Source organism: Dermacentor variabilis, chromosome 1 (genome assembly GCF_050947875.1).
Source record: "Dermacentor variabilis isolate Ectoservices chromosome 1, ASM5094787v1, whole genome shotgun sequence".
In the NCBI taxonomy this organism is placed as follows: Eukaryota; Metazoa; Arthropoda; class Arachnida; order Ixodida; family Ixodidae; genus Dermacentor; species Dermacentor variabilis.
Window position 1 is genome coordinate 213,666,597 of NC_134568.1, and position 22,414 is coordinate 213,689,010.

A 22,414-nucleotide genomic window follows, 5' to 3' on the forward strand; every position below is an offset into this window, starting at 1 on the left:
TACTCTACAATTGATCACATCCATGCCATTAATCAGGCAATGCAGAAATCCGCAGAGTACAATAAGCCTCTCTATATGGCTTTCATAGATTACGAAAAGGCATTTGATTCAGTAGAGATACGAGCAGTCATAGAGGCATTACGTAATCAAGGAGTACAGACCGCTTACGTAAATACCTTGGAAAATATCTACAGAGGTTTCACAGCTACCTTAATTTTACACAAGAAAAGCAAGAAGATGCCTATAAGGAAAGGGGTCAGACAGGGAGACACAATCTCTCCAATCTTATTCACTGCGTGCTCGGAAGAAGTATTCAAGCTATTAAACTGGGAAGGCTTAGGAGTAAGGATCGACGGCGAATACATCAGCAACCTTCGGTTTGCCGATGACATTGTTCTATTCAGCAACAATGCAGACGCGTTACAACAAATGATTGAGGACCTTAACAGAGAGAGTGTAAGAGTGGGGTTGAAGATTAATATGAAGAAGACAAAGATAATCATGAATAGCCGGGCAAGGGAACAAGAGTTCAAGATCACCAGTCCACCTCTAGAGACTCTGAAGGAGTATGTTTACCTAGGTCAATTAATCACGGGGAACCCTGATCATGAGAAGGAAATTCATAGAAGAATAAAAATGGGTTGGATCGCATACGGCAGACATTGTCAGCTCCTGACTGGAAGCTTACCATTATCACTGAAAAGGAAGGTGTACAATCAGTGCATTTTACCAGTGCTGACATATGGGGCAGAGACTTGGAGACTGACAAAGAAGCTTTATAACAAGTTAAGGACCGCGCAAAGAGCGATGGAACGAAGATTGCTAGGCATAACGTTAAGAGACAGAAAGAGAGCGGTTTGTATCAGAGAGCAAACGAGTATAGGCGATATTCTAATTGACATCAAGAGAAAAAAATCGAGCTGGGCAGGTCATGTAATGCGCCGGTTAGATAAGCTTTGGATCATCAGCATTGCAGAGTGGGTACCAAGAGAAGGGAAACGCAGTCGAGGACGGCAGAAGACTAGGTGGAGCGTTGAAATTAGGAAATTCGCGGGCACTATAGTTGGAATCGGTTGGCGCAGGACAGGGGTAATTGGAGATCGCAGGGAGAGGCCTTCGTGTTGCAGTGGACATAAAGCAGGCTTATTATTATTATTATTATTATTATTATTATTATTATTATTATTATTATTATTATTATTATTATTATTATTATTATTATTATTATTATTATTATTATTATCATCATCATCATCTTCAAATTGAGAGTCTCGTCTTGCTTTAGCGCCACTCAGTTTGAGTATGAAGGAACAGGGACATATGACAGAATGGGCGCTATCGAAACGATGGCATAAGGGTTACGAGGAAAGGTAAGGAAATGGCCCTTTGAACTAGAAATGAAGTTAACAAGTATTGCTGAATGGGCGAGAATTGGTGTATCATATCCTGGTCTTGCTCTAGCGCAACTCAGTTTGAGTATAAAGGAACAGGGACAGATGATAGAATAGCGCTCATTATGTCAGCTGTCCCTGTTCCTTCATACTCAACATGAGTTATGCTTAAGCAAGACAAGAATATGATGCACCAATTCTAGCCAATTCAGCAGTATTTTTCAAACTGAGAGCAATCCTAGACCTCACTAACCTATGATCACTGCCATTTACCATACCTAACACTTATACATCCTGCGCTATGCTGGGACCGGCAGAGAGTATGAAATCTATTTCATTTCTTGTCTCTTCAGTAGGGCTTTTCCAGGTCCACTTTCTGTTACTGTGCTTCCTGAAGAAGGTATTCTTTATTCGGAGTCTATTCCTTACCGCGAATTATTATTTACGGATAATCGTTTGCCAAATATTGCAATTTACCAGTTGTAGTCGGCGACTTTTAAAGTCATATCCACTTGGAACACATTTTGAGGGTGACACCAGCTTCGAGATATGTGTTTCCAAAGCTTGCGACGATGATGCATTGGTGTTTTTGTAACTTTTGAGCGTCAATGCACAAAAAGACGTTTTGTTAGAAAACTAAGTGGAATAATATAGTGCATTTTTTGCAGCAGGTTTGGCTGCGCTTATCTCAACACTGCTGCTTGTTTCAATATTCGTTCAAGTGAATGGGCCTTATTAAAGCACTGGCTTCAATTTGTGTATTGCAATATGTGCGCTAAATTAATTAGTCAGAAAGGTAATTAGTGAAGTTTAGTTAGTCAGTTATGCATATTGATTTCCAGTGTGTGAAAAGTATACCTCTCTGAGTATTTCAGCTCAATAAGTCAATTTGTGTCAAATGCCACAGGTGATTTTTAAAAATTCCGTTAACGTTAGAATAAAACACCTGGCATACTACGCACGATGGACGATCTGAAAGTAAGTTTCGTCATCTTTTTTTTTTAAGAGAAGATGGTACGTACACCAGGGAAAACAAACAATCGCCATAAGAATCCACGCCCGTTGCTGGTTCAACGACGGAAGGAGAGTCAGCGGAGGAGGAATGACGTATGCGCAGAACGCCGAAGAAGAGAGAGCAGCAGCAGACTGGCGTACCCGAGGTTATTTGAGTACAAATCACGATGGCAGAAAGACGTGTGATGACGGTGTGGTCTCCAATGGAAGTGCGTGCTGTTATCCGGCATGAATGGGCACGTGGGACCAGTGTGTCCGCCATCCATGAACGCCTATAGATCGTGTATGGTGAGAGGTCATGTCTCAGGCCTTTCAGTGCAGGGCACCGAGTTTTGCCAGAGCGTATTTTTTATTTAACTGACTGCACGCTACGACAAATGTATCAATGTCGATGGCGACTATGTGAAAAAATTCTGCGAAGTGTATATATAGTTCATATGCCATGGTGTATTTTTTGCAATAAAGTTTCCGCGTGAAAATAAATGACGAAACTTGCTTTCAGAACATCCCTCGTATTTAGGAACGGGGACAATGTGCGCTATGTCATTTATGTACAGGTTAAAAATTAGGGACCAAGAAGGCTTCCTTGAGGAACCCCGGAAATTCTTTTAATTTTAGCCGATGTTACATCACATATGGAAACGAACTGGAACCTATTTGATCGATAAATATTTTTTAAAGTTCGAGGAGCAGGCCGCGTATGCCGTAGCGGTTTAATGTCGTCAGAAAGACTGATTTAGATAGCGAACCGCCTGAGTGAAAGCAATAAAAGCACCGACAACATTTTTATTCCCAGGATTTCTGAGCAAATATCCTTTTTGGTCAAGCAAGGCAATTATCAGTGGAAAGTTCTTTTTTTTTTTTTGGAGGCCATATTGAATGTATGTTATGATGTTGTTTTGTTGCTGAAACGCAAGGTTTTCTTCAAAATTATTCGCTCCAAATCCTTTGAAAAAGCTGGAATAATCGATATTGGCTTGTAGTTTGAAACACTATACACTTGCGCTAGTTTTTCTGTGAAACTGATTAACGCATACTGCTTGTATATTAGACGGAAATGCAAATTGGTTCCTTATGAGCGAAAATATTTGACAAAAAATTGCCAAATTGGCTTTCTTTTTTACTTGCAAAGCAGCTAGCTTTTCTTTTTTCTCCTTTTTTCTTTTGTTTTGTTACTAATCTGCCGTAGAGCTTGATGTGGGGGCCCTACAATGATATTTTTTTTTTTTGTGCGCGTCACCACATATACATTGCAGGTATTTTCTGAAAAGTAAAACTATGACACAAAGTGCATTAGATATCCTATATGTTGGCGTTTCATTTCCGTTATCTCAATTCATTTTTTTTTTATTTCACGCAAGGTATGAATTTGTCCTCTGCATCGTACGATTGGCATGGTTCCGTACCCTCACTTCGCCGCACAACACAGTGGCTGCCGTGCTTCAGGCAGTGTTGGACTGTCATGTGCATTTCACCAGCACGTGAGGGTTCGACTGTGTTGTCTAATTGCAAGAATAATTCCAAAAACTGCCATTGTCATTAGTGTCATACGGCCGCATCGCTTACAGCGTATCAGAAGACGCGGTGTGTCGATCGGGGACTGTATTTAATGGTAAATAATTATTATTTTTTTAATATTGAATTTACGCATTCCTGTATACATACATTAAAAATAAATCAATAAAGACGAAGAAAAAAAAAAGTCCTGCCGCCAGTGAGGTTTGAACTCACGACCCCTGGTTTACGAGACCAGTGCTCTACCACTGAGCTATAGCGGCACACGTGGCACGTGGCTTTTCGGACCGAAGGAAAACAAGCAGACAGGTCTTTCTCTTCTTTTTTTCATTTACACTTTAGAACTATGATTTGCCGCGGATAACGCATCACTGCAGCGAACGTTAGGATGGGTGCCTGCTTTGCCCTCTGTTTGGCGATGCAACGTGGCGAGCAAGTGCCCTTGGAGACGGCTTGCGCGTGGTATCGGGGATATCACACGGCAACGAAGAAAAACTTTTTTTTTCTTTTAGAGTAGCTCCTGCGCGCGGCAAAATAATTTGTAAAATCCCAACGCAGAACACACGGAAAACACTATACTTTATACAAGAAAAAAAAAATACGTCGGTTTACGCGTTCCTTCTTCCATGTACTCCATCTGCATGTTAAAACGAACTAGCCTCCTGTAAAACTTAGTATACATAATAACCACAACAGGAGACAAGGACGACATGCGTGTATATGTGTGTCCTAGCTATTGTCACTATAGTCAGTACTTTGCGATAGTGATATACTTTGCCCCATTCCTTCCTTCGAGGCCAACTCTAAATAAATATCGTAAAAAAAAAAAAAAAAAAGCCTCGGAAGGTATACGGTTGCGTGGTAGTGGTTGGCACAGCTAGGGCGCTTACAAAGGAAGCTGCAGCGCGTACAGGACGATCGTATACATGAGCAGGTATATGCGACACAGAAGACATGAGGCGGGCTATTTGGCCGTTCCGAGCCTTTGTTCTCCCTCCACGGCGGTATGTGAGCCGACAAACGATCGAGGGTAAACCGACACCCCACGCAAGGAACATCCTGCGCGCGCGCGGTCTCACGCTCCAGCCAGCACCGGCACGACGCGCGCTGTCTGTCCTCTTGATCCTCTGCCGACAGCGTGCAGCTCTGCTATCGAGCCACCGTTTCTGGGCGTTGAAGGCGACGAAGAATGCACACATGGCTCTTACACGAGAGCAAGGCCTCTGCGCATGCTTCACTTTATGCACCCAGGCGGGCGCAACGAATAACACAACGCGTGAAGCCGTTTCTTGAAAGCGGTTGCCGAACAACGGCTACTGGCATCCCATAAATATGTGTGCATGCTTTCAGCTGAATCTATTTGACTTAAAATTTCCTGTCGCCCGCATTAGAGGTCCCCCCCCCCCCCTTTTTTTTTTCACACACAAGGGTACATAAATTTACCCAATATACATATTCAAGGCATCCCAGCTAACTTTAGCCAGAGTTTAAAAATATGCGAATGCCAAGTAGCTGGACAGAACAAGGTAGTGTTGTTTGCTGCACCGTTTATAAAGCTTTCTTAAAAGGATCTATAAACGGTGGTTTGCTGTCGCTTGGAGATGCTCAATTTATTTTTTAAATTCCGCCTAGTTAGATAATTAGTCTTAATTAATTAATCAACTTCTCAAATAATATTCTTAGGTAAATAAAGTGTCAATGAGGAAATTGTAGAGCGACGTGAAAAATTCCCGATACAGCTTTCTGTTGCTTAATACGTGTTTTACGAGCCTGAAAAGAGCCCTCGAATGCACCCAAAGTGCCCCAGCAGCCAGCGGCGCGGGAATTTTGCAGGCATTTCCGGGCTTCTTTCACGCTCGGAAAAACACTTATATGTAGCATGTATTGAGCAACATAAAGCTGTATCAGGAGTTTTTCATGTCGCTCTACAGTTTACTCATTGACACTTGTTATCTAATAATAATATTTGAGAAGTTGATTAATTAATCAAGACTAATTATCTAATAAGGCAGAATTTAAAAAAAAAAAGTTGAGCATCTCCAAGCGACGGCAAACAACATTAACTTGATTCTGTCCAGCTACATGGCATTCGCAATTTTTTAAACTCTTGCTAAAGATAGCTGGGCTCCCCAAATTATACATGCAGACGATACAACAACAGATAAAGTACACGAGGGCCCAGAAGTATATCCTCTGTATGGTGTTATATTACACAATAATACCGCTTGGTTATTATAGATATTACCAATGAAACTCGCAGCTGCATTTGCAGACATCTAAAACACCATGTCCAACTATCTTTTAATTTAGTAGATTTATAGTCATTCTACAACCCATCTACCCAAGACAGGATTTGCATGCTCGCATATAGATGGGATCCTCACCAACCTAGCCTTGGCATAACTTTTGAAATAGATAAGAGAAATCACCGAGTTTTGCCGTTTTAGAGCAAATTAACAGAGCACAGAGTTCTGCCTGTGTTAAAGCTGATGGCAGATGCCAACCCACGTGAGCGCATTGCAAGCACGTGGGTGGCACATTTGCTCATGCCATAGGCAGAGTGTTTTCGTTCTTCGAAGGGGGGGGGAGGCAACCAGCCTTCCGAACTCCATATATATATATATATATATATATGTTGCACTTGAAGCTTCGTGTGACGTCGAAGAATTGAGCGCTGAAGTGACGGCACTATATCAGTATATAGTGCTCATAGTAGGAGACAGTTCAATTTCAAAACCTGAGTCCTCTCAGTGGTGTAATCTTCCTTCATGTAACTGTCGCATACTTGGCTATCACTAATACTGCTTCACCTATCCGGCAACACTGCAGCCTCTCTGTCTTTTTTTTCTTTTTCTGTGAGTTCAAGTATAAGCGCTCCTGCACAGACTGCTATTGATTCTGATTTCGAGTGAATCCGGCTTGGCCTCATTTCGGTTACGAAGTGAATTATGAAGTGTTCCCCAACTATCATGCACCAAGACTTAAAAAAAGAGCAGTTGTTTCACTTGAAAAAAACTGAGTTTCCAATACAGTGGAGTAGCTGCCAGCAATTCTTTAGTTATTGAGATTTAATTTGGTAATTGCAATTAATTATCTAACTCGAGAAGCAGTGTCCTAATTTTCAAAGTGTCAATGAGGCATTTGTAGGCACCTTAAAATAACATCTAACTGCGGTGTTTTAAGCGACATACTAATTGCACACAATATTTTTTCGACTGGCAAAAAAAAGGCCTCACAAAGTATGAAAAATAGCATGTGAGTGTGCTCCCACCCGCATCATAAAGCAGAACCCTCAAATAAGCTGATTGAAAGCAATTGCACTGCCTGTCGCAAACCCGAAGAGAGAGCCCATCAACTTGATAACGGTATGGAAGGAGCACCAACAGCAGGTTTCGTGGCTTCGCAGCTGTTCCTTCCTCTAATTTCTACGTCACACTTATTATTTGTCTCTCAAGGCCGACTGATCACATTGATAACAAAAGCTCCTTGATAACGCAGCTGAAGCGCCGCTCTGACCACGAACAACATGCGAAAAGCAATGTAATAGGCATACATAGAATAGTTCAAAATACCAGCTTTGCTCGCACCACATTGAAAGAGTGCACGTGAAGCTGTATTTCACGCCAGAAACTTCCTTCGGACCAAAGCCAAATTAAAGTGAGCATATTATTTTTCATTAAAGTGTAGATGTGCTGCAAAAACAGGTTCATGTCAAAAAACAAAAGCGAAATAAACAGACCGGGAAGCGACCAATGTGTAGAGAAAAGGCAAAACCGATAGGTTCAAGAAAGTAAATATACCACTTCTAAATGAGCCGGATTGGCAATCAGGATATCTGCATAAAAAGAAAACCATCAGATTTCAGTGTGTCCTTATTATCTATGATTCGTAAGCTCTGTTGAACACCAGCCTAGAGGACGTGTTGGAATAGGTCTCCTTTTGCAGCTACGCAGTACTGTGTTCGTTTTATCACATCTTCAATGGCTTTCTTGATGACCGACACCGGAATTCTACGGCAGACATCCATTCGTTATCCTTTCCTTGAACTAATCTGACATCTATCTCGATCCCGTAAGCACAATCTTTCACATAACCCCAAAGAAAGAAATCGAGTGGGGAGAGGTCAGATGACCTAGCCACCCAATCTACAGGCACGTGCCTTCCAATCTATTGCGCATGAAAAGTCACATCCAGCCAGTTTCGTGCTCAGCTGCTGCTCTGTACGAGTGCCCCATCTTGCTGATACTACAGCAGCGCAAGACGTGACAGCGAGCCCTCGCTGAGAAACTCATCCACCACTCCTTCAAGGATTTCATTCACGTCACGCTGTCCAGTCAGTCTGTAATCGAAGACCGATGATAGCACTGGCGTAAATTCCGAACCACACATTTAGCTACCACTGGTACTGGTGCCGACTGCGCTTTACCCAGGGTAGATTGTAGTCCCTCCAATAGTGTGCATTATGGAAATTTACCTAGGTGTTTTCACGAAAATTGGCTTCATCTGTACACATGATGTTGCTCAAAAAGTTCAGTGACCTATCATCTTTTGTGAGGACCCAATTCGAGAAATCTAGACGATCCTACAGGTTCCTATCTTCTAAGAATTGGTGCTGGTTAAGGTAGTACGGGTGAAAGGCCGTCATTCAGAATCTTCCAGACTGATGACTCGGAAATTTGTATCTCGGCGGCCCCGTCCCGCATGTTAGCAAGAGGCTTTGAGGCCATAAATGCTAGAACATCCGTGCGTAGGCTAGGACTCAAAGATGGAGTCCTCTGCCGTTGTTTCTTGAAGCTGCCGGTTTGTCTCAGGTTTTCATAATTTCTGATGATAGTCGATGTGCTTGGTCTACTGCCACACTTCCATGACTGATATATATATTTGCGGCCTTCCTATTGTTGCCATTTGCAGATCCCATGGCAAGGATCATGTTTACCTTCTGCTCATTAGGGAAAGACATGGTGACTCGGACGAAATAAAACGCACCTTTAAACCTTTGCACTGACATTGTCAATTCGCTTTTTTTGTGATAGGTTTTGTGGAAAAAGAAAATCTGTGCACTTTATCTACGCTAAGACAACAGCTATCGCAGCTTGTTTTCAACTAACACCAAACGTGACGTGTTACTTCGGCCGGGGCACGACAGATGACACACTAGCTCGATCACAATGTTTTTCCTTATTTCCTTTATTTCGTTCTGGATAACTCAGGTGGAGCCTGTTCGAGGGCGCTGCTTTATGATCCGGGTAGGAACCTCAGCCACGTGATATTCTCCATATTTCGTGGGGTTTACTTATCAGTCTGAAAACTACTAGTACACAATTAGTACGTCACTGATGATACCGCAGTTAGATGTCCCTTGGCTGTGCCTTCAAATGCCTCATTGACGATTTGATAATTAGGATAGTATGTCTCGAGTTAGACAATTAATTATAATTGCCTACTTAAATCACAGTGACAAATAATTACCGGCAGCTAGTACCCTGTACTGTAAAAAATATGCACTAGGTTTTCTTCAAGTAACGCATTGCTCTTTCTTAATATTTTGGTGCATGTTAGTTAATTGGGACACCCTGCTTATACTTATGAGCTTTACATGCAACTAATGATGTTCCAATCACTAATAAATGTTGTAAATTACTAGAAGTGTTTTTTTCCCGAGTCGTTAGCACTGCTTACTGGACAGAGAAAAAATACTGAGACACACAACATTCACGTGCATTCCACACGCCATTGATAAGCCTCTGCCGAAGGGGTCACTGAAGTCTATAGGTTCTTTTCATGGTCAAAAAAGCATGCAAAAGCAATTTGAAGTGTGGTGAACATAAAGTAACACATTCATTCTCTAGGCATAGGCTATCCATACCTTTAGAAATAATTTTTAATTGGCTACCTCCATCTCTTTCAAAAATATAATAAGCTTTGTTTTGTGTACTAATTTATATTTAAATATATTGTGTATGTGCATCATACTTACAGTGGACATTTAAAACAATGTTGAAGTGAGAAAATATGGATGAGGCAGCCACCGCTAGTGCTTCTAATGCGCAGGTCCTCCTAGTGTCAGGATTTGCAAAAATAAAGCGAAATTATGAATTAAAAGCCATGCACGTCCATGCCAACAATGATACAGTAAGCTGCAATGGCCCAGTAAAGTTTCAAGTGAAAAGGTCGATGCAAGTCAAAAGGATCTTCATATGATGTGGGTGACAAAGCTCTGGTAACGGCATGTTAGGTGTGTTTGCAGGGGGGGGGGAGGGGGCTAAGCCCCCCTACCCCCTCTCGTAAAGCTTTAGAGGGGGCTTGGGCCCCAGAGCCCCCTCGTAGTTGGCACCTATGGCTCACACAATTTATTTTTTTCCATGCCAAGTTCAATCGGCAGCACTATTTTCATTTCAAACGTACAACTCGCACGCAGAAATAAATTACCACTGAAAGCATACAGCTAGCTAGTGTAGTTGTGCATGTTTCAGCAGTTAAATTGAGTGATAAACAAAACACAAGGTTGACAGACCAAATGCATTTAGCAAGTTTTCGTACCCATGTTACTGTGAATTGCAACGCACACAGGGACAAGGACAGGAAACAACGAAGACAAGCACTGTGCAACAAGGTTTCTTTTCATTCGTTTCCTGTCCTTGTCCTGGGGAAATATTCTGTAAGAGTCCACCAAGTGGACATGTCCATTTCGTCTGCTGCTGAAGTGCTGATTGGGGGTGGCACCTCGCCGCTGCGGATGCAAAGCCCAGCATAACCAATCAGAACTTCAACAGCAGACAAAATGGACATGTCCACTAGGTGGACACTAGGCAAACATTCTACAATTCCAGGGGGCACTGAATGTTCTGGAGTACATGTGCCACTAGCTTCGTTGGATGTCGAGATTCCATTGAGAAAATAAAATTAATTTCACAAAGCTGCACTAAACCCCAGCTTTGTGAAATTCATTTTTGTTAATTCAGCTTTGCAAATACAGGCCATGGCCTGTATTCCTTGGAAAATCATAATTTATCTTCCGATGTGCAGCAGAAGTTATTAATTGAGCCTATACATGCCTAAAGGACAACTTTTGGCACATATATATGTTTAAAAATGACAACTTTGTTGTCTGTTATAGGTGCCTAAAACAGCAGTTTTTAGCGCTTCCTACGGTTCCTACATACGGTTCCTACCTAGTCGTCATTTGCGACTTTTTGCTAAAAATGTAGTGTTTTCGGCTGCCCCCTGGCCACTTTTTCCAAAATATGTTACCAACATTGTTTTGCTATATACTTGAAGCCGAGAAGTAAGGAAGCTAATGTCTGCTTAGCAGAAACAGTAAGACTAGCACTACTTTAAGCATTTCTGTCTTCAAAACCTGCGAAAAAATGCACTGGCATCCCAATTACGATCATTCCAAACTACTGGGGAGGCTTCTGGGATGCTGTTAAATGAAATTTCAATACTTTTAATTGCACAGTTCAAGAGCAGATGTCTGTAAATTGGTGCTATAGCCTTAGGACTTCTGCTAAGCAGACACGACTTCACGGCTTTCATTTTGCAATTTCAGCATGTATCCCAGAGTGAATAATTTAAAACCTTTTTAATTAGCCACCTAGGCATTGCAAATATATGCATATGCCATTGAAATTGAGAAATTCATATTCGCAAGCCATTCTTGATTTAATAATGCAATGCAGTATCAGCAGGCATCAACGAAAATATTGGTATAAACTACCCTCCTTATTAAACCAACTATTTCTGCTTCTGGTTTTTTCCACATGTCCTGACTGTCGGTCTCACAGTGTTGTATTTTTGCAATGTGACTTTTTGTAATACATTTTGGTTCTGCACCTCATTCTTTCTCTTTACTCATCCTAATAAGTTCTATTGCTCTCGTATTCTTTAAATGACACCTCCGTCCTCGACATGAAGACTGATCTGATCGCATCTACTGTGCCTGTGTGAGCTTTCTGGAGCTTTTTATGCTGCCATCTTACTAATAGTCCTCAGATGATATTCAAACATGGAATGATGGCTCTGCGTGATAGTCAGCCACCTTGCCTTTTCGCTAAACAGTGTTTGTAGATGCAGCGCTCAACATCATGTAAAGTTGCAAGTATTCTCCGACTAAGATTTCGCACAGGCTGAGAGTCTGAACCCATCCATAGGAATATTCTGTCCATGTGAACAGTGTGCATTTGAAAGCTTCTATTTGTTTACGTGCACCAGCCATGTAATGTGCACTGCCACACATTATTATTTGCAAGGGCACAATGCCGATCACCAAAGGCGTTGCAAACTAATATTTGAGCATTACATTCCCAAATTACAGCACCTTCCGTATGAAAGTAGTGGTGCTCATGGGTTTGTTTGCATTTCAGCAGTGCCTTGTCTTAGGCTATAACTTGGGTATTACATGATATACAGTAGACTTTTGTTAAGATGAACTTGAAGGGACTGTGAAAGATCTGTTAATCTTATCAGAATTCATCCAAGGAACTCAAAACCTGCTGTTCCTGCTGCAACCAAATATCCATGACACCAAATAATAAAAGAACCACCATTAAAACCAAAAGGCAGACATTAAAAGACATTTATTGGATATGCATTACAGAAATTACCAGAGCTCTGAAATGTGTGTGCTGTCACAGAAGTTGAAATTCTATCTAGGTTACAAAAAAATTCTCTGCCCTCATGTTGAAAAACATGCACAAAAGTACTCTGGGCATCATCAGCTGCATCATGTGTGAAGCGGGTCCTTGTGGCTCCTGAGCAGTGACTTCATGCACCTAAGTACCACCCTGCAGGAGCACATCTAGGACCTTGTCACTTATTGTTCCTATGGTGTCAGCTCAGCAGGTTTCCACGTCATCATCGGCATTAATGTAACTAGCTGTTTACATCCACGGAAACATCATTCGCTTCTGGTGTAGCTAACAGAGTCGTGTCCTCCAAGTCTGCCTCTTGCCAAGCCAAGTAGCAGGGGTAATGTTGGCTGCCAAAGTTCGGCTTCACCAAATTAGCGGTTTGTGTTAAGCAGATTTTTTGCACTGGTTCCATGGGAAGCCAACCAGATGCTCGCAAATTGTTCCTCGTATCTAAATACTTAGCTTAACTGGGTTAACCTTAACAGGAGTCTACTGTATATTGCAGGTTGCAGAAAGAAGTGTTCGCTATATCAAAAGTATATCATAACGTGGCTGACTGCCTGCTTCGTGAGTGAACTCTAAAATCATGCCACAGGCTGTGATGGTCTGCAACAGGTTTCTCTGCAACATCCACAAGAAACACAAGCTTTAACAGAGGATGTTTGCTGAAACAAAGACATATTTCAATACATTTTGGACCTATCCCTGTCAACGGAAAGTGCTTCAATACAACAGCAAGTAATCAAACAAGGGACGTACTCTGGTGAAATTAACAAGGAATTGAGCATGAAGCACAAAGATAGTAGCCTTGAGACAATGCTCCTTTTGATGCGACAGCTCGCACGAACCACCCAGCTGCAAGTTCAAAAATCAGAGTGCCATATCTGCTCAAATGAGCATGATAACGAAGGCACCTGTATCACCTAAAAGAACGAGGATGCACACTTGAATACACATATGCACGCATAGAGTTAATGCACTACCTGCGCGCGACCTCACTACAACAAGAGAGCCCTGCTACTAGACGTGATGTGAGGGAGCCTCTTCTATTAGAACTTGACACTGGCGCTGCATGCTATTTGATAAGTGACCTAACACCGAATGTGGCCAAGTGTAACAGTTGTTCGTCACATATGTTCGTGTGCATTCAAGCGGTAATGAACGTCAGAGACACACAGTCAGATGTACACAGTGGCGTAGCAACAGGGGGGGCCGGGGGGCCGTGGGCCCCGGGTGCACGGGGCCTGTTGGGGGGGGGGGGGGTGTCATATACGTCTGAAGACACCCGGAACTTGTTGATGTCCTCGCGTTCCTCGACTACGACCGGGGGGGGGGGGGGGTGACAAAAGCCCTATGGGCCCCGGGTTCCAGAGGGCCTAGCTACGCCACTGGATGTACACTAACATTTATTGAAGATGGTAGAAGTAAAAGAAAACAAGCAGTAAACACAGAGTACAGAACGAAAGTCACTAAAACAAACACATATCTACGTTAAGTCCTACGCGCAGCGTTCAAGAAAGGAGTGAAAACGTCTCACAGGTTCAGTTCCAATGGTGGCGATGATGGTAGGACTGTCATGACGATTCTAGTTCTAGGCATGATTACTCTCGTCGGAGGCGAGCCAAGACACAAACTCTCATGAGAGGTGAGCCAAGACACGATGACGGCTCTGGTCATCAGATAAGGCAGGCGATGGCCCCCAAGTGCATTACCGTGGCCAGCTAGTACACTTGAACGGGTGTCAGGTGGGTGGCTTCCACCGCCACAACTCCACCTGCCACCTTGAGCAAGAGGCGGCCTCAAAGCTAAGGCCTCGGTTAGGCATCAATTAGGCCTTGTCCCAGACACAGCCTTGCGCTGCTCCGACAGGCGGCTACGAGCAGGCAACAGCTAGGCCTGCTCCAAACGGCGTCACACCAGGCGCCACTCCACTTCTGCACCAACAGGCAGGCACATCCTCAGAGCTGCCTCAGGTACTGCAGCAGGTGTTCCCAGAACAGCACACTGCTCCTGCATCTTCCAAGTCACGAGCCCCTCACCTTCTGCTTCAGCACCCGCCTCTCTTCTTCTTCCTTTTCTCTTGTTCAATTTTCGTGATGCTGCCAAGCATGCAAGCTGTCCCTGGCTCGTCTCCTTCTGCTTCTTCTTTCTTCATTCTTTTCAGCACAAAATACAAAACCCTCAAGAGTTCTCACAAAGCCCACGCTCACATAAATTACATCAAATTATGTCCTGGCACTGCACCAAGGAATGGGCTCCAACTTTTCACGGACATCTCTACTTTTGTGCACTTGGTCAGGTAAAAAACTTCGTTTCCTGCTCAAGTGAAAGTCGAAAGACTATACTTGCTTGCTCCCATTGCTGTCAGTCATGAAAGGAACTTTTTGCAACCTTGTAGGATGAGACTGCTTCGCAACACTCCCCATCCTCCCTAGCTCGCTGCCACACCTAAATTTTGCAAAGCTCATCCTGTGCCGCTTATCCTGCAAGGGTCAATAGAAGATCAAGTTCATTGTCAGAAACACCAGTGCATCTTGAAACCAACACAGCAAGCCAAATGCGCAATACCATTGGTTTGCATTTGGAAAAGTGACTACATGTTGCATGCTTTTGCAATACAGCGGCAAAGAAAACATTGCATTTGCATGAAATACTATACAGCAGATCTGAAACTGTCTTCTTAGACCTGCATCTGTACTATTGTGCACTAGGATATACTATATCCACATCAAGCACTGAAAGTCAACGATGAAGCAGCACCTATAACAGTCACCTCAATCAAAATTTTTCTTAGGCTATTTTGAAAGGGAACTTAGTCGGAGAATACTGCTAGTATTGTCTACAATTTTAACAATATCACAGTGGCAAAAAGCACTTGAAGACAACACTCCATCTTATGTAGTTTAGATTGCAGTATGGATCACTGCAATCTAGCTTAATACAATACAATGTCAAATCACCAAGAAATTTTAGCATGGAAATTTTTGTGTATACGCTTTTAAAGAATGCATATAACATAAGGTTTAAGGAAAAAACAAAAAGATGTTGCCATATCCGAAATTAAGGTCGCTGATAAAAATATCAAGACGCTGTAACATAGAAGCCTGTGCTTACAATAGGCCAACCGCACCTTGCTCACAGTGCATGTACAAGGGCCCTGCCAGCACCATGACACCTTTATTTTCAAATTCGCCACTACATATGCTCATAAGGTAGCCTTGAGTGGTGTCAGCCAGTTACACTGTGGTTTTTGCCAGTGGGCTATATTGATGAAATTTTGGTGTAGCTGCTATGGAGCTTGTCTGATTGCCAAGACAACTTCTTTGCACTGAAATGAAAATTTATTTAAGCTCTGGGGTCGATCGATGATCTTATTATGAGGCACGCCGTAGTGGGGGACTCCAGATTAATTTTGACCACCTGGGGTTCTTTAACGTGCACACAATGCACAATACAAAGGGATTTTTGCATTTCCCCCTCGTCGAAATGCAGCTGCCATGGTAAAAATTTTATCCCACAACCTCGTGCTTAGCAGTGCAACACTATAGCCATTAAACCACCATGGTGGGTCTTTGCACTGAGACAAAAAGAAAGTTCGCAAAACAAATATTTTAAATGCTTATCGGAGCAGCCTAGCTCACAGAGTAGCACATATGCAACTGCATCTTCTCAGCCTTCACTTAACCCCTCCACATAAACCCAATCCTTCACTTTACCATAACACCACCCAAATCAGTGCAACCATGCAGCTTGCACTGATTTTTAACGTGTTAAGGGGCACATGTTGCAGAAAATCAAGTGTCTGCATCTGGCACCGGCGTCCCCGTGAGCGAAAATTCCCGTACATATTTAGGTGTATGTATATGCCACGCCTTACTATATGACATGCAGTATATGCGGGTTATATTGCCATACTATTCTATCACTAAAGTTGCTCACACCTTGTCTTACATTCTTGACAAAGTTATTGCTCAGAATTTTGAGAATGACAGCCCACAAACAAATGTCATGAAACAAAACACCAACAGCGCATGCATTTTATATTAAATCTTTTCAGATTGAAACAATAAAAGAAACCTGAAAATTATGCAATTTTTTCGCCGTGGCTGTGCACAACCTCCGGAATTGGCCCATGGAAGAGGCTGCATTTCTACTAGAAAGCTCACCTTTGTGCATAGCGTTTGCTGCCAGCATTCCCTGGTAAGCATTACGGTTACATATGCTGCAGTTGCCGGGGGGCGTGAGAAGTAGTCAGGGATCTTTTAATGTTATCGTGTTCCACTCTTAAAGGCAAAGCTTAAGCATCCTCCAAATTTTTTCTTATGTTTAAGAAATTTAGCCTGCTGAGACATACAACAACTGGCAGCCACTATGGCAGCTGCAGTATTGTGAAACTCATGGCGAGATAGATCTAAGGAAAGCTTAACTGTGGGATAGTTGGTTCAACATAACTTAGGGTAGTATGCAAGCATTACGATAAAGACTTCAACCAATAGGAGGGTTCGCAGACGAATGGCGTGAAATTCATACTCGCACCTGGTGCAGCAGGTTGGTCTACTGAGTGAGTGCAAGAATTTCACAATACTTGAGCTCATTATTATAGTAAGCATATTAACTGAGCTCATTTTGTACATCGTTATTATGGAATACTACTACAAGTACAGACATGGCATACAAACAAATGTATAACCAGGATGAAATAGAGGAAACATGAACAGCTATTATATCAGTTAACAATTCATCCTCAATTGTCTAATTAAAAAGACATCAGACCGAAACACTACGTCAGTTTGGACTGATAAAGTATTGTTTCATTACTCTATTTTTGTTAATTTTGCAGCAGGAGGTTCATCATTTCAAGAGAAAATGAAGGCCAAATTTCTATTCCATTAATTTCGCCCAGGAACCCCAGCACCGGTCAGTCAGTGTGACGTCAAAATTTCGAAGTATTTTCTTATACTGGCCTCGTTGGCTCAGTAAAATTTCTTGAAACTTGCTGAAGTTCAGTTGTTGGATTTCTTGGAATACAATGGAGGGCACCTTTACCCATAAACAATTAACCAGACCTAGGCAGATCCAGTCAACATCCATGACATCACTGCAAGCTGGTGCAGAAACTTCAAAATGGCACCGCCACCATCTGTCTTTCATTTTTATGTCTTAATTAATTAAATTATGGGGTTTTACATGCCAACACCACTTTCCGATTATGAGGCACGCAGTAGTGGAGGACTCCGGAAATTTCGACCACCTGGGGATCTTTAACGTGCACTTAGATCTAAGTACACGGGTGTTCTCGCATTTCACCTCCATCAAAATGCAGCCGCGTTTTTATGTCTTCTGGCTTTACCAAGCCTCCTCTCACTAAAGGAGTGTCTTTTTTCGATGTTACGGAAGTCTAACTAATACAGCTCAGCCTAATTTTATCTTTAATTACCCTTTAAAGCTATTGACTGAACAGTACACATTGTTCCAAAAGACATTAGACAAACTCAAAAGTATATGGTGTAAAATGCTATTTATGGATAGCCCAACAAATATAAAGGTATGTGCTACTTGATATCAACTCACTGCGATATGTTACATTGGCTAGAAAAAGAAAAACCTGTCCCTAGTTTTCAGAACACAATGTATGTTGACGAGAATCAATCCAGTAAGTTTGGCATCACAAAGCAACACTGAGGCGTTGATAGGCACCAATGTGGAGAGCCCTAGGCTAATTTTGACCACCTGGGGTTCTTTAACATGCACCTAAATCAAAGTACATGAGAATTTTTAATTCTGCACCCATTGGGATGCGGCCACCACAGCCAGAAACTGAAGCAGTAACCTGCTCAGCAGCAGAATGCCCTAACCACAAAGTCAGTGCGGCAGCAAAGCAAGCCAGACTATTAGTTGTGGGTCACTACAGAGTGCAACGCCATGTCCACAGAAATCTATCACCACCAGGGTCTAGCCAGCATAAATTGCTAATCCCTCGGCTATGGCGACAATAAAATGTGTTAGTTGTTGCCAATACCAGTACCCATAAAATGCCCATGAAGAAGACGAACTCCTTGCCAGTCAAGTGGGAAAAACATAGCTGTGATCTTTTTGTCCAGTTCAGTAAAGCCATTAAACTGAAGAGGTGCATTATTCACTCCATATGCACAGACATGTACAGAAAAAGAAAAGAAAGAGGTGTGGGCTGTATACATCACTAAGGTATTTTGAAGATGTATTTCCACTATTCCTTACAAGTGGTATAAGGGGCTCTATAAGTCGACTTGCAATAACAAGTTTATTGTTCACCACCAAGAAAAATAGGCTCGTGTGCTGAGCTCAACTTCCCTGGCTATCTTGTAATAATTAAGGGGGTTACTGCGCTATAAACACACAGGTAACACAAGTAGAAGTGGCAGTGCGCCCTGTCCACTTCTACTTCTGTTGTCTTTGTGTTCAAAGCACAGCACCCCCCTCATTAAAGATGAACTTCCACCAACTAGCTGAATTTGCCACTGTACTTCAATGGCCACATGTGGCATGTTTGCTATCAACTTCTGCAGTGCATGTGTAAGCTCTATTTGTCTTATCCCAAGCAACTACCTGCACATATTGTCGTGTCAGGCTTATTTTGTCACATTTAATAATAATAATAAAAATCACTGCTGTGCAGTAATGAAAAGCAAGCAAAATAGGGTGCACATTTTATGAATAACAAAGACATTATATTATTATATAAATAACAAAAACATTTTATCATAACAAAGACACTTCCTCACCAGCACAGGAATTAGCCTCCCTGGTGCAGTATTCGGCCACTCCCTCCCTCAGGATTCTTACAGTTAACCCATAGCCCTCAGTCCCCAGCAGCTGCGGAGCACCTGACCAAGGCGGCGGTCAGACCTGTAACGCAGCAGAGGGTGCCAAGAATCTCTAGACCCGGACAGGCTGCCAATGGAAACTGACCCTGGCAACCTTTAAACACCCAAACTCTGTTGAGTGAGGCTAGCTTAGCAGGACTCTTTTGAGGAACTATAAGACATTGTTTGGGATACCAATGGCCTTAGTGAGATTAGAAGAACTGGTGAGGCTTATACAGTGCTGACTAATGGCCATGTCCTCTGCTATAGAAGTCTCCCAGATAAGAAGCAATAAAGGGTAGGATTCTTAATCCATAAGGACATAGCGAGCAACACTGACAAATTCTACAGCATTAATGAGAGGGTAGCTGTAGTCGTAATCAAATTTAATAAGAGGAATAGATTAAAGGTAGTACAAGCCTACGCTCCAACATCCAGTCACTATGATGATGAAGTAGATCAGTTTTATGAAGATGTTGAATTAGCAATGAGAAAAGTGCGAACTCAGTATACTGTATAGTAATGGGTGACTTCAATGCAAAAGTGGGGAAAAAGCAGGCTGGTGAACAAGCAATTGGGAACTACGGCGTCGATTCTAGGAACGCTAGAGGAGAGATGCTGGTAGAATTCACTGAAAAAAAATAAGCTGCGAATAATGAACCCATTTTTCAGGAAGCCTAGCAAGAGAAAGTGGACCTGGAAAAGCCCTAATGGTGAAACAAGATATGAGATTGACTTCATACTTTCTGCCGATCCCAGCATAGTGCAGGATGTAGAAGTGATAGGTAGGGTAAAGTGCAGTGATCATAGGTTAGTGAGGGCTAGGGTTCACCTCAATTTGAAGAGAGAATAAAATTGGTCAAGAAGAAACAGGCCAACCTAGAGGCAGTAAGGGTAAAAGCAGACAAATTCAGGCTGGTACTTGCAAACAAATATGCAGCCTCATAAGAGAGAGATGAACCTGACATAGAGGTAATGAATAAACCGTAACTAGACTGGCTTCAGAGGCAGCAATTGAAGTGGGAGGCAAGGCATCAAGGCAACCAGTAGGCAAGCTCTAGCTCCCAAGTAACAAAGGACCTAATAAAGAAACGACAAAGAATGAAAGTGTCCAACTCAAGAGATAAGATTGAATTTGCGAAACTGTCAAAACTTATCAACAAGGCAAAAATAAGGGATATTCGAAATTATAATGTGACAAAAACTGAAGCCGTAAAACATGGACACAGCCTGAAATCAGTGTGAAAAAAACATGGCATAGGACAAACCAAGATGTATGCACTGAAAGATAAGCAGGATAATATCATCAGCAATATCAAAGGTATAGTAAAAGCAGCGGAAGAATTCTATACTGACCTGTACAGTACCCAGAGGAGTCAGGATACCGCCATTCGAAGCAGTAATGAACAGTATACAGAAGCTCCTCCTATAACTAGCAATGAGGTCAGAAGGGCCTTCCAAGACATGAAACAGGTAAAAACGGCAGGAGAAGATGGACTAACAGTCGATTTAATCAAAGATGAAGGAGACATATTGCTTAGAAAACTGGCAGCCTTAGGATTAATTAAATTTGCCTTAGGATTACGGCCTCAAATACAGACTGCGTCACTTCTCGCCTTCGCAATGCTGCACGTGCTTCACCCAGAGCTCTATCCAAGTGGGCTGTGCAGTGTTTGTGCAGCGGGTCTGGCGGACCAATGGCACATCATGTGGGACTGTGCCAGGTTCCCGATGGCAGCTACCTCCAGGACTTACGCGCCCAAACTTCAAGGTGCACTGCAGTCTGAAGACAAGGACGCACAACAATGGGTCATCCAGCAGGCCCGGGGTGCGCTCGAAAAGCACAAGCCTCATGACCCACTACAAATGGGCCCAACTGGGGTAGTGCCGAGTAGGGTATAACCCCGGGTTGACGCTTGGCCAGCGTCATGACGCATTAAATCGTCGTTTGCCGGCACTTTATTAATGTTATCCCTATCCTATCCTGGCAGCTCTCTATACGAAATGTCTATCAACTGCAAGGGTCCCAGAAAACTAGTAGAATGCAAACATTATATTAATCCAAAAAGAGACAGACGTTAAAGAATTGCAAAATTATAGGCCCATTAGCTTACTCCCAGTATTATATAAAATATTCACCAAGATAATCTGCAATAGAATAAGGGCAACACTGGACTTTGGCCAACCAAGGGAACACGCTGGCGTCAGGAAGGTATACTATACAATGGATCACATCTATGCCATTAATCAGGCAATCGACAAATCCACAGAGCACAATAAGCCTCTCTATATGGCTTTCATAGATTACAAAAAGGCATTTGATTCAGTAGAGATACCGGCAGTCATAGAGGCATTACGTAATCAGGGAGCACACACCGCTTACGTAAAAGTTTGGAAAATATCTAGAGATATCTACAGCTACCTTAATTTTACACAAGAAAAGCAAGAAGATGCCTATAAGGAAAGGGGTCAGACAGGGAGACACAATCTCTCCAATCTTATTCACTGCGTGCTCGGAAGAAGTATTCAAGCTATTAAACTGGGAAGGCTTAGGAGTAAGGATCGACGGCAAATGTCTCAGCAACCTTCGGTTTACAGATTGTTCTATTCAACAACACTGCAGACGAGTTACAACAAATGATTGAGAACCTTTACAGAGAGAGTGTAAGAGTGGCATTGAAGATTAATATGCAGAAGACAAAGATAATGATGAATAGCTGGGCAAGGGAACAAGAGTTCTAGATCACCAGTCAGCCTATAGAGTCAGTGAAGGAGTATGTTTACCTAGGTAAATTAAACACAGGGAACCCTGATCATGAGAAGGAAATTCATAGGAGAATAAAAATGGATTGGATCGCGTACGGCAGACATTGTCAGCTCCTGACTGGAAGCTTACCATTATCATTGAAAAGGAAGGTGTGCAATCAGTGCATTTTACCAGTGCTGACATATGGGGCAGAGACTTGGAGACTGACAAAGAAGCTTGAGAACAAGTTAAGGACTGTGCAAAGAGCGATGGAAC

At 42.5% G+C, this 22,414-nt stretch overlaps 1 long non-coding RNA gene and 1 other non-coding gene across 2 annotated transcripts; one reads left to right on the top strand and one right to left on the bottom strand.

The window, feature by feature from the left end:
* Positions 1-4,111: 4,111 nt before the first annotated feature.
* On the bottom strand, positions 4,112-4,183 carry TRNAT-CGU (transfer RNA threonine (anticodon CGU)). Its single transcript has one exon. It is a non-coding gene; the product is annotated as a tRNA-Thr (tRNA).
* Positions 4,181-17,543, top strand: LOC142592719 (uncharacterized). The gene is made up of 3 exons (XR_012830787.1): positions 4,181-4,229; positions 16,608-16,750; positions 17,391-17,543. It is a non-coding gene; the product is annotated as an uncharacterized LOC142592719 (long non-coding RNA).
* Positions 17,544-22,414: the final 4,871 nt, after the last annotated feature.